Below are 9333 nucleotides of genomic sequence, written 5' to 3'. Positions count from 1 at the left end.
TCTTAGAGTACAAAGAAAAGCCCTAAATAACGCATGCAGGGCAGAATTAGGCCAATATTCATTAATAATTCATATCCAAAAACAAGCCATCAATTTTTATAACCACCTAAAAACAAGCGATTCCCACTCCTACCGCTACAAATCCCTGAAATGCCATGAGATGAACATAGAGAAAAGTCCCCTCATCCAGCTAGTCCTGACGCTAAATTCACAAACAACTACCAACCCAACAATGCCTCAGAACAGCACTCAGACAATCTGTCCCAATCAAATTAGAATCAAACAAAAATAAAATGATATTACCTATTGGGAAAACATGTAAACTGACATGCTATTTGGCCCTAAACAGAAAGTACACGGTGGCCGACTATCATTTAACATTAACATAGAAAACTGAGGGAAGAATTGACAATATACAGACTCAGTAAGCACAGCCTTGCTTTTGAGAAAGGCCGCTGTAGGCAGACCTGGCTTTCAAGAGAAGACAGGCTATGTGCCCACTGCCCACAAAATAAAGTTGAAACTGAGCTGCACTTCCTAACCTCCTTCCAAATGTATGACCATAGAGATACATATTTCCCTCAGATTACAGGGACCCAAAAAGATTTTGAAACAAATCAAATATTGACAAGTTTCCTTATCTGTTCGGTGAAATGCCATAGGGTGCAATCATCGCAGCAACATTTTTTACCTGTTGCGATAAGAAAAGAGTAAACAGTGGAGCAGAAACACCAAAGTAAAGAGAACCTATATATTTATCTGTTAATTTATCTGTTAATTTATTTTTTCACACACAGCACACGCACCAGCTGGCTGAGCGGGCCCTAGTGGAGAGAATAATTACATTTGTCTGTGCACTATTTTATCTTCATTTATAGACTATTTAGAGTGTATAGACCAACGGCCTGTACAGGTGCGGACCGATACACTCGTATTTGTGTTTGCTTTATTACATAGTTAATAATATAACATTTCAAATGTCTTTCTCTTTTGAAACGTTTGTGTGTTTAATGTTAAATGTTAATAGAGGGAGAAAGAGAGAGAGTGAGAGAGAGACACAGAGAGAGAGACACAGAGAGAGAGAGTGAGAGAGAGACAGAGAGAGAGAGAGACACACAGAGAGACACAGAGAGAGAGAGAGACAGAGAGAGAGAGAGAGAGAGAGAGACACACAGATATACAGTGCAATCGGAAAGTATTCAGACTCCTTCCATTTTCCCACATTTTGTTACGTTACAGCCTTGTTCTAAAAAAAATACCTGGCACCCTGCCAAACTGCGCAATTGGCTGAGAAGGGCCTTGGTCAGGGAGGTGACCACGAACCTGATCGTCACTCTGACAGAGCTCCAGAGTTCCTGTGTGACAATGGGAGGACCTTCGAGAAGGACAACCATCTCTGCAGCACTTCACCAATCAGGCCTTTATGGTAGAGTGACCAGACGGAAGCTACTCCTCAGTAAAAGGCACATGACAGCCCGCTTGGAGTTTTCCAAAAGGCACCTAAAGGACTCTCAGACCATGAGAAACAAGATTCTCTGGTCTGATGAAACCAAGATTGAACTCCTTGGCCTGAATGTCAAGCGTCTGGAGGAAACCTGGCACCATCCCTACAGTGAAGCATGGTGGTGGCAGCATCATACTGTGGGAATGTTTTTCACCGGCAGGGACTGGGAAACTAGTCAGGATCGAAGGAAAGATGAACGGAGCACTGTACAGAGAGATCCTTGATGAAAACCTGCTCCAGAGCGCTCACGACCTCAGATTGGGGTGAAGGTTCACCTTCCAACAGGACAACAACCCTAACTAAGCACACAGCCAAGACAAAGCAGGAGTGGCTTCGGGACAAGTCTCTAAATGTCCTTGAGAGGCCCACCCAAAGCCTGGACTTGAACCCGATCTGAAAGAGAGACCTAAAAATAGCTGTGCAGCGACGCTCCCCATCCAACCTTACAGAGCTTGAGAGGATCTTCAGAGAAGAATGGAAGACTCCCCAAATATAGGTGTGCCAAACTTGTAGCCAAGAAGACTCAAGGCTGTAATCGCTGCCAAAGTTGCTTCAACAGAGTACTGAGTAGATGGTCTGAATACTTAAATAAATGTGATATTTCCATTTTAATATATATATATATATAACACAGCGATAGAGAGACACAGAGAGAGTGAAACACAGTGAGAGAGAGAAGAATGCAGGGCTGCGAGATGACAAACAGAGCAGAGCGCTGGATTCCATGGAATTCCTTCGAGCAGAAAGAATGTGCTAATTGGCTGACCTATGAAATCATGATGATGGCACAATCATCATCACCTCCCTTCATTAAAACATGTCACGGACAGACAGACAGACACAGAGAAAGAGTCAGTGACTAAACAAAGTGGGATAATCCGCCAGACGTGGGTAGACACACACTACATGGCCAAAAGTGGACACCTGCTCGTCGAACATCTCATTCCAAAATCATGGGCATTAATATGGAGTTGGTCCCTCCTTTGCTGCTATAACAACCTCCACTCTTCTGGGAAGGCTTACCACTAGAAGTTGGAACATTGCTGCAGGGACTTGCTTCCATTCAGCCACAAGAGCATTCATGAGGTCGGGCACTGAAATTAGGCAATTAGGCCTGGGTTCGCGGTCGGCATTCCAGTTCATCCCAAAGGTCTTTGATGGGGTTGAGGTCAGGGCTCTGTGCAGGCCAGGCAAGTTCTTTCACACAGATCTCGACAAACCATTTCTGTATGAACCTTGCTTTGTGCACGGGGGCATTATCATGCTGAAACAGGATAGGAGCCTTCCCCAAACTGTTGGAAGCACAAAATCCTCTCGAATGTCATTGTATGCTGTAGCGTTAAGATTTCAGTTCACTGGAAGTAAGGGGCCTGGCCCGAACCATGAAAAACAGCACCAAATGATTATTCCTCCTCCACCAAACTTTACAGTTGGCACTATGCATTCAGGCAGGTAGCGTTCCTCTGGCATCTGCCAAACCCAAATTTGTCCGTAGGACTGCCCGATGATTTATCACCTCAAATTGGAATCCCCAATTTCATGGTATCCAATTAGTAGTTACAGTCTTGTCTTATCGCTGCAACTCATGTACGGACTCGGGAAAGGCGAAGGTTGAGAGCCATGCGCCCTCCGAAACACAACCCGACCAAGCCGCACTACTTCTTGACACAATGCCCACTTAACCCAGAAGCCATCCGCACCAATGTGTCAGAGGAAACATCGTACACCTGGCGACCGTGTCAGCATACACTGCGCCCGGTCCGCCACAGGAGTCACTAGTGCACGATGGGACAAGGACATCCCTGCCAGCCAAACCCTCCCCTATCCCAGACGTTGCTGGTCCAATTGTGTGCCGCCCCATGGGTTTCCCAGACGCGGCCGGCTGCGACAGAGCCTGGACATGAACCCAGAATCTCTAGTGGCACAGTTAGCACTGCAATGCAGTGCCTTAGACCACTGCGACACTCGGGAGGCCCGAAGAACACATTTCCACTGCTCCAGAGTCCAACGGCGACGAGTTTGACACCACTCCAGCTGACGCTTGGCATTGTGCACTGTGATCTTAGGCTTGTGTGTGGCTGCTCGGCCATGGAAACCCATTTCATGAAGCTCCTGACGAACAGTTGTTGTGCTGACGTTGCTTCCAGAGGCAGTTTGGAACTCGGTGATAAGTGTTGCAACCGAGGATAGATGATTTTTACAAGCTTCAGCTCTCGGCGGTCTCGTTCTGAGCTTGTGTGACCTACCACTTCCGGACTGAGCCATTGTTGCTCTTAGAGGTTTCCACTTTACAATAACAGCACTTACAGTTGACCGGAGCAGATCCAGCAGGGCAGAAATTTGACAAACTGACTTGTTGGGAAGGTGGCATCCTATGACGGTGCCACGTTGAAAGTCACTGAGCTCTTCAGTGTAGGTTATTCTACGGCCAACGTTTGTCTATGGAGATTGCATGGCTGTTTGCTCGATTTTATACACCTGTCAGCAACAAGTGTGGCTGAAATAGCCGAAGCCACTAGTTTGAAGGGGTGTCCACATACTTTTGGCCATGTAGTGTAGGTGGACAGTCATTATCTTTGACACTTGATATATTTGACTCATAAAATGATATTTGACTCATAAATGAGCATTTGAATGCTCCGTATCAGTCAATACTGTACAGCGTTTGAGTATCTGCAAAATTACTAATCTGCCTGCACCCAATAAAACCCCCTTAATATTATTTGCATACTGAGAGGGAAGATAACAGCACGTAGGCTTGAGTTAAATAATGTCTAAAATGACAGACAGGAAATTCTCCATTGCAGTATTAACTGAGAAATGTCATGGTCAGTTTGGAATGTGTTCAGAATGTGTGTGTGTGTGTGTGTGTGGGGGGGGGGATTGTGACCTACTAGATAATATCACAGGACAGGATGTTAGCGTTATGTCGTACTCCTCTGAGAGAGATAATGATTTCTAGAAAACAAGAACAACAGCCAACATCAGTTTCTATGGGTTGGGGTTTCGGGGGGGGGGGGGGGGGGGGGGGAACAATTAAAACACACACCTACCTGCCTTTAAAGGACAGAGTGCAGACTACCCCCCCCCCCTCTCTCTTCCTTTTCCTTTTCCTGTCAATTCCATTGGTGTGAGTTGTGTGGAGATGACACAGGGTAAAGAATGTAAACAGGCCATTTTAAAGTGGGCCCAACACCTCATTATGACTGGGGGTTGAGAGGGTAACCATGAGGGCTGAATCTTGAAACCATAACAAATCCAATATCAAGCCAGTATTATAAACCAACTCTGACTATAATATCCAACATATCCACCGGCATATCATACCACATACCTATCTGTGAATTACTACACCTTCAAAGAAATCAAACAATAGCAGCTTCTGACTCAAAGTTTTGGATCAACACCCACCCCAAAAATAAACAAATGTTTTATGATAGTTTAGGTGTTTCCGTGGTGATATTCTGCAATGTGCAATTCAGGGGCACTAACTAGGCTGCCCAGGGGCAATCCAATGCTGCTATCACTCCACAGAAACTATAAACATATGTGAAAGTGTAACTAACGTCTAGCTCTAGCCAGCCAGATGTATTGGTACAATCTGGTTCACTGCTATGATTACATTCCAATGTCCATACAAGCATATTTAGATAGAATGTGTACCCAATACATTACTTAGGCGGTATGCTAGTATGAATGTTTGGAACACGGCCCATCTCACTGAACAACCTCAATGACCTAATGAATATCCTGGCCAAGAACTAACACTTGAATCTTCCATGTTATAACTGGTAGATGAGGAATTCATATAATGAGATTCAACACACATTTAAACACATCAGTATGTCCCTTCAACACCTCCCTCGGGTGCAAGGCATTTCCTTAGTAATTGGCGAGGAGAGAATGGATAATATGCCGTACAAATGATGTGTGGCTCTGGCTCTTTCCATCCATGTAGACTTATACTGAAAATATACTCTATACAGTATATATGTGATAGCCAGAATGACCTATTCACTACATGTCCCTGTCTCTGAAAATAAATATGATGGTCAAATTAACCAGTCTGGTCGCATGTTTCCTCTGCAATAATTATTTCATTATTTAATTTCGACATGTTCTCATTTGAATGACTCTCCTGCATTACCAATAATACATTACATTGGGAATATGTAGATTGAAATGCAAGCATGGATGAAATAATTGGAAATGTATAATCATGTCAATTATGCTTGATGTCAATTTCTGGTGGAAATACAGTCGGGACTGATGACTAATATCTTAACTACATGATGTCATCGTTTTCAGCAAACTGCAGTCCCGAGCATCGGTCTCCAGTGGCTTGATACTAGTGACATCTAGTGGCTGACAGAGACATTGTTCTCATGGTGAGACAAAGAAACAGCCTGAAACACCCAAGTAACTCCAGGGCATACTGTAGTTGTCCCATACCAAATCAACCCATATAAACCCTATGCCCCCTATACACTAGTGTAGATCTGAGAGAAGTGGATAGGTGTACACAATATAGCAACAATTCTCGGGACTTCCTCGGGACTTATTGCTTAAAGGGGGTAGGGGCTAATAGCAGTTGAGTCATTATCCCAAGTCAAGCCCATAGACCCTGAGAGAAGGAGATAGGGCCGAGCAATATAGCTTGTCATTTTAGGTGGCACTATTACCATATTGGTTACATATTACGTCAAATAGTTCCTCTCTAGGTTTCTTCCTAGGTTCTGGTCCACCATGCTTATACACCTTCTACATCTGTTTAGGGTTTTAGGCTGGGTTTCTGTACAGCAATTTGTGACATTGGCTGATGTAGAAAGGGCTTTATAAATACAATTTGATTTGATATAGCTAAAGAAGTAAACTACAGGGGTCAATTTGGGATAGAGCGAATACTCAGTAGACGACAACATTTGGAGGGTTGCAGATAGAAATCAAACTTCTAAAGGATTTGAATTGCTCCATGGCATTGTACATGAATAGTATCTGACTAGTGTCTGACTGTGATATGTGGTTGTCCCACCTAATTATCTTGAAGCACTAACTGTAAATTGCGTCTGCTGAATGACTCAACTATACAAATGTAATGACTAGTGAGTGACCCCCCCAACCCATAGAAACTGATGTTGGCTGTTGTATCTCTCTCAGAGGAGTGACATAATGCTAAACATCCTGTCCTGTGATATCATCTAGTAGGTCACCCCCCCCCCCCCCCCCCCCCCACACACACACACACACACACATTCTGAACACATTCCAAACTGACCATGACATTTCTCAGTTAATACTGCAATGGAGAATTTCCTGTCTGTCATTTTAGAAATGATTTAACTCAACACTAGCAGCCACAAGGTGGCGATATATAATTCAAGATAAACGGTAGTGCTGTTGTGTGATCATCCATTGAATGACACAGAACCTAAATCTTTAGGTTGAAAGAAAACATACACAGGGACACCATTTCATTATAAATCTGTAAAAACGAGTTTTAATGGCAAAATACATGAAAATGACAAATATGGAAACTGCCTCCTTTATAAAAACGACCTGTTACTACTGTGTTTATGACAATAAATATAGACTGCACCATGTACATTAGATGATCAAAACAAGATACATGTATGACTATCCAATGAGTGCAGTAAGCTTTTCTACCACGAATGCGTATTATTATTCCAATATTTTGCCTCAACAAGATAGTAGAAAATAAGATATTATTCTGACCCTGATTCTCCAAAACAAACAGATAACATTTTTTTTAAAGAACAATCTTTACAGATGGAATCCGCAGTGGGGAAACGGCGCCACTGTCGTGGCTTTGGTTTTGTTGACTAAGCAGAGTGGCGAGCGTCGCACCGCGTGGTAAAAGAACATGCCGTTCTAGCGCGCATCCAACGATGTACCGAGTGAAGAAGAAAAAAAGTGTACATTGTTTTCAGTGACTTCTTTATTGTTGTAATATCGCAAACGGACGTTGCTGTTTCACCATTAAGGATTCCAACTTAACATTAAACAAAAAATAATCAGTCATTAACAATGACATTTCAAGCCACAATCTTAACAGAAATTGCACTTCAAAATACTGGTCAGGGTGAGTAGATTTATAGTACCTTTCTATTTGATCGTACCTGGGTAGGATCTTAATTTGACCACTCTTTTTGTTGATGAGAATTTTCCAGCACCACAGGAAATGCAGATGAGCTTTGTGATTTACATGAATTCACTGAAAACCCACAATAATACACGGTTATATTAATGGAATTGCACTTTTCTCATAGCCTATTTTTGACCAACTAATAGCCTAACCACCGATCAAGCAACATTATGGTCTAAACGTTCAAGTCCTGGTGCTGGAGGATTATTTATCTGAGACAATATAGGTCAAATGAAGATCCTACACCTGTAAATCATACAGTATTAACACCGCAAGGGTAGTATAATGTATTAGAGATATCAAAGGTGTTGATGAGGGAAGAGTTGAACTTAATAAAATCCTTATCATCTACATTTCATTCCAGCTCTCACAGAGGATAGTACAGAATTGCATAAGAGCACATCAATAATAAATTAACATCAATGACATCAAACAAAAGAAGAGTGTAAAAAAAGATTGCAAAACATATACTGCATATTTAACATACAGTTGAAGTCGGATGTTTACAGACACTTAGGTTGGAGTCATTACAACTCGTTTTTCAACCACTCCACAAATGTCTTGTTAACAAACTATAGTTGTGGCAAGTCGGTTAGGACATCTACTTTGTGCATGACACCAGTCATTTTTCCAACAAATATTTAAAGAGATTATTTCACTTATATTTCACTGTATCACAATTCCAGTGGGTCAGAAGTTTACATAAACTAACTTGACTGTGCCTGTAAACAGCTTGGGAAATTCCAGAAAATTATGTCATGGTTTTAGAAGCTTCTGATAGGCTAATTGACATCATTTGCGTCAATTGGAGGTGTACCTGTGGATGTATTTGAAGGCATACCTTCAAACTCAGTGCCTCTTTGCTTGACATCATGGGAAAATCAAAAGAAATCAGCCAAGACCTCAGAAAAAAAGTCAAGTCTGGTTCATCCTTGGGAGCAATTTCTAAAGCCTGAAGGTACCACATTCATCTGTATAAACAATAGTACACAAGTATAAACACCATGGGACCATGCAGCCTAGTCTCGTAGAGATGAACATGCTTTGGTGCGAAAAGTGCAAATCAATCCCAGAACAACAGCAAAAGACCTTGTGAAGATGCTGGAGCAAACAGGTACAAAAGTATCTATATCCACAGTAAAACGAGTCCTATATCGACATAACCTGAAAGGCCACTCAGCAAGGAAGAAGCCACTGCTCCAAAACCGCCATTAAAAAAGCCAGACTACGGTTTGCAACTGCACATGGGGACAAAGATTGTACTTTTTGGAGAAATGTCCTCTGGTCTGATGAAACAAAAATAGAACTGTTTGGCCATAATGACCATCGTTATGTTTGGAGGAAAACGGGGGAGGCTTGCAAGACGAACAACACCATCCCAACCGTGAAGCACGGGGGTGGCAGCATCATGTTGTGGGATGCTTTGCTGCAGGAGGGACTGGTGCACTAAACAAAATAGATGGCATCATGAGGAGGTGAAATTATTTGGATATATTGAAGCAACATCTGAAGACATCAGTCAGGAAGTTAAAGCTTGGTCGCAAATGGGTCTTCCAAATGGACCCCAAACATACTTCCAAAGTTGTGGCAAAATGGCTTAAGGACAACAAAGTCAAGGTGTTGGAGTGGCCATCACAAAGCACTGACCTCAATCCCATAGAAAATT

The sequence above is a fragment of the Oncorhynchus kisutch genome, linkage group LG17, assembly GCF_002021735.2.
Source record: "Oncorhynchus kisutch isolate 150728-3 linkage group LG17, Okis_V2, whole genome shotgun sequence".
Taxonomy (NCBI): Eukaryota; Metazoa; Chordata; class Actinopteri; order Salmoniformes; family Salmonidae; genus Oncorhynchus; species Oncorhynchus kisutch.
This window is presented reverse-complemented; position numbering follows the sequence as displayed.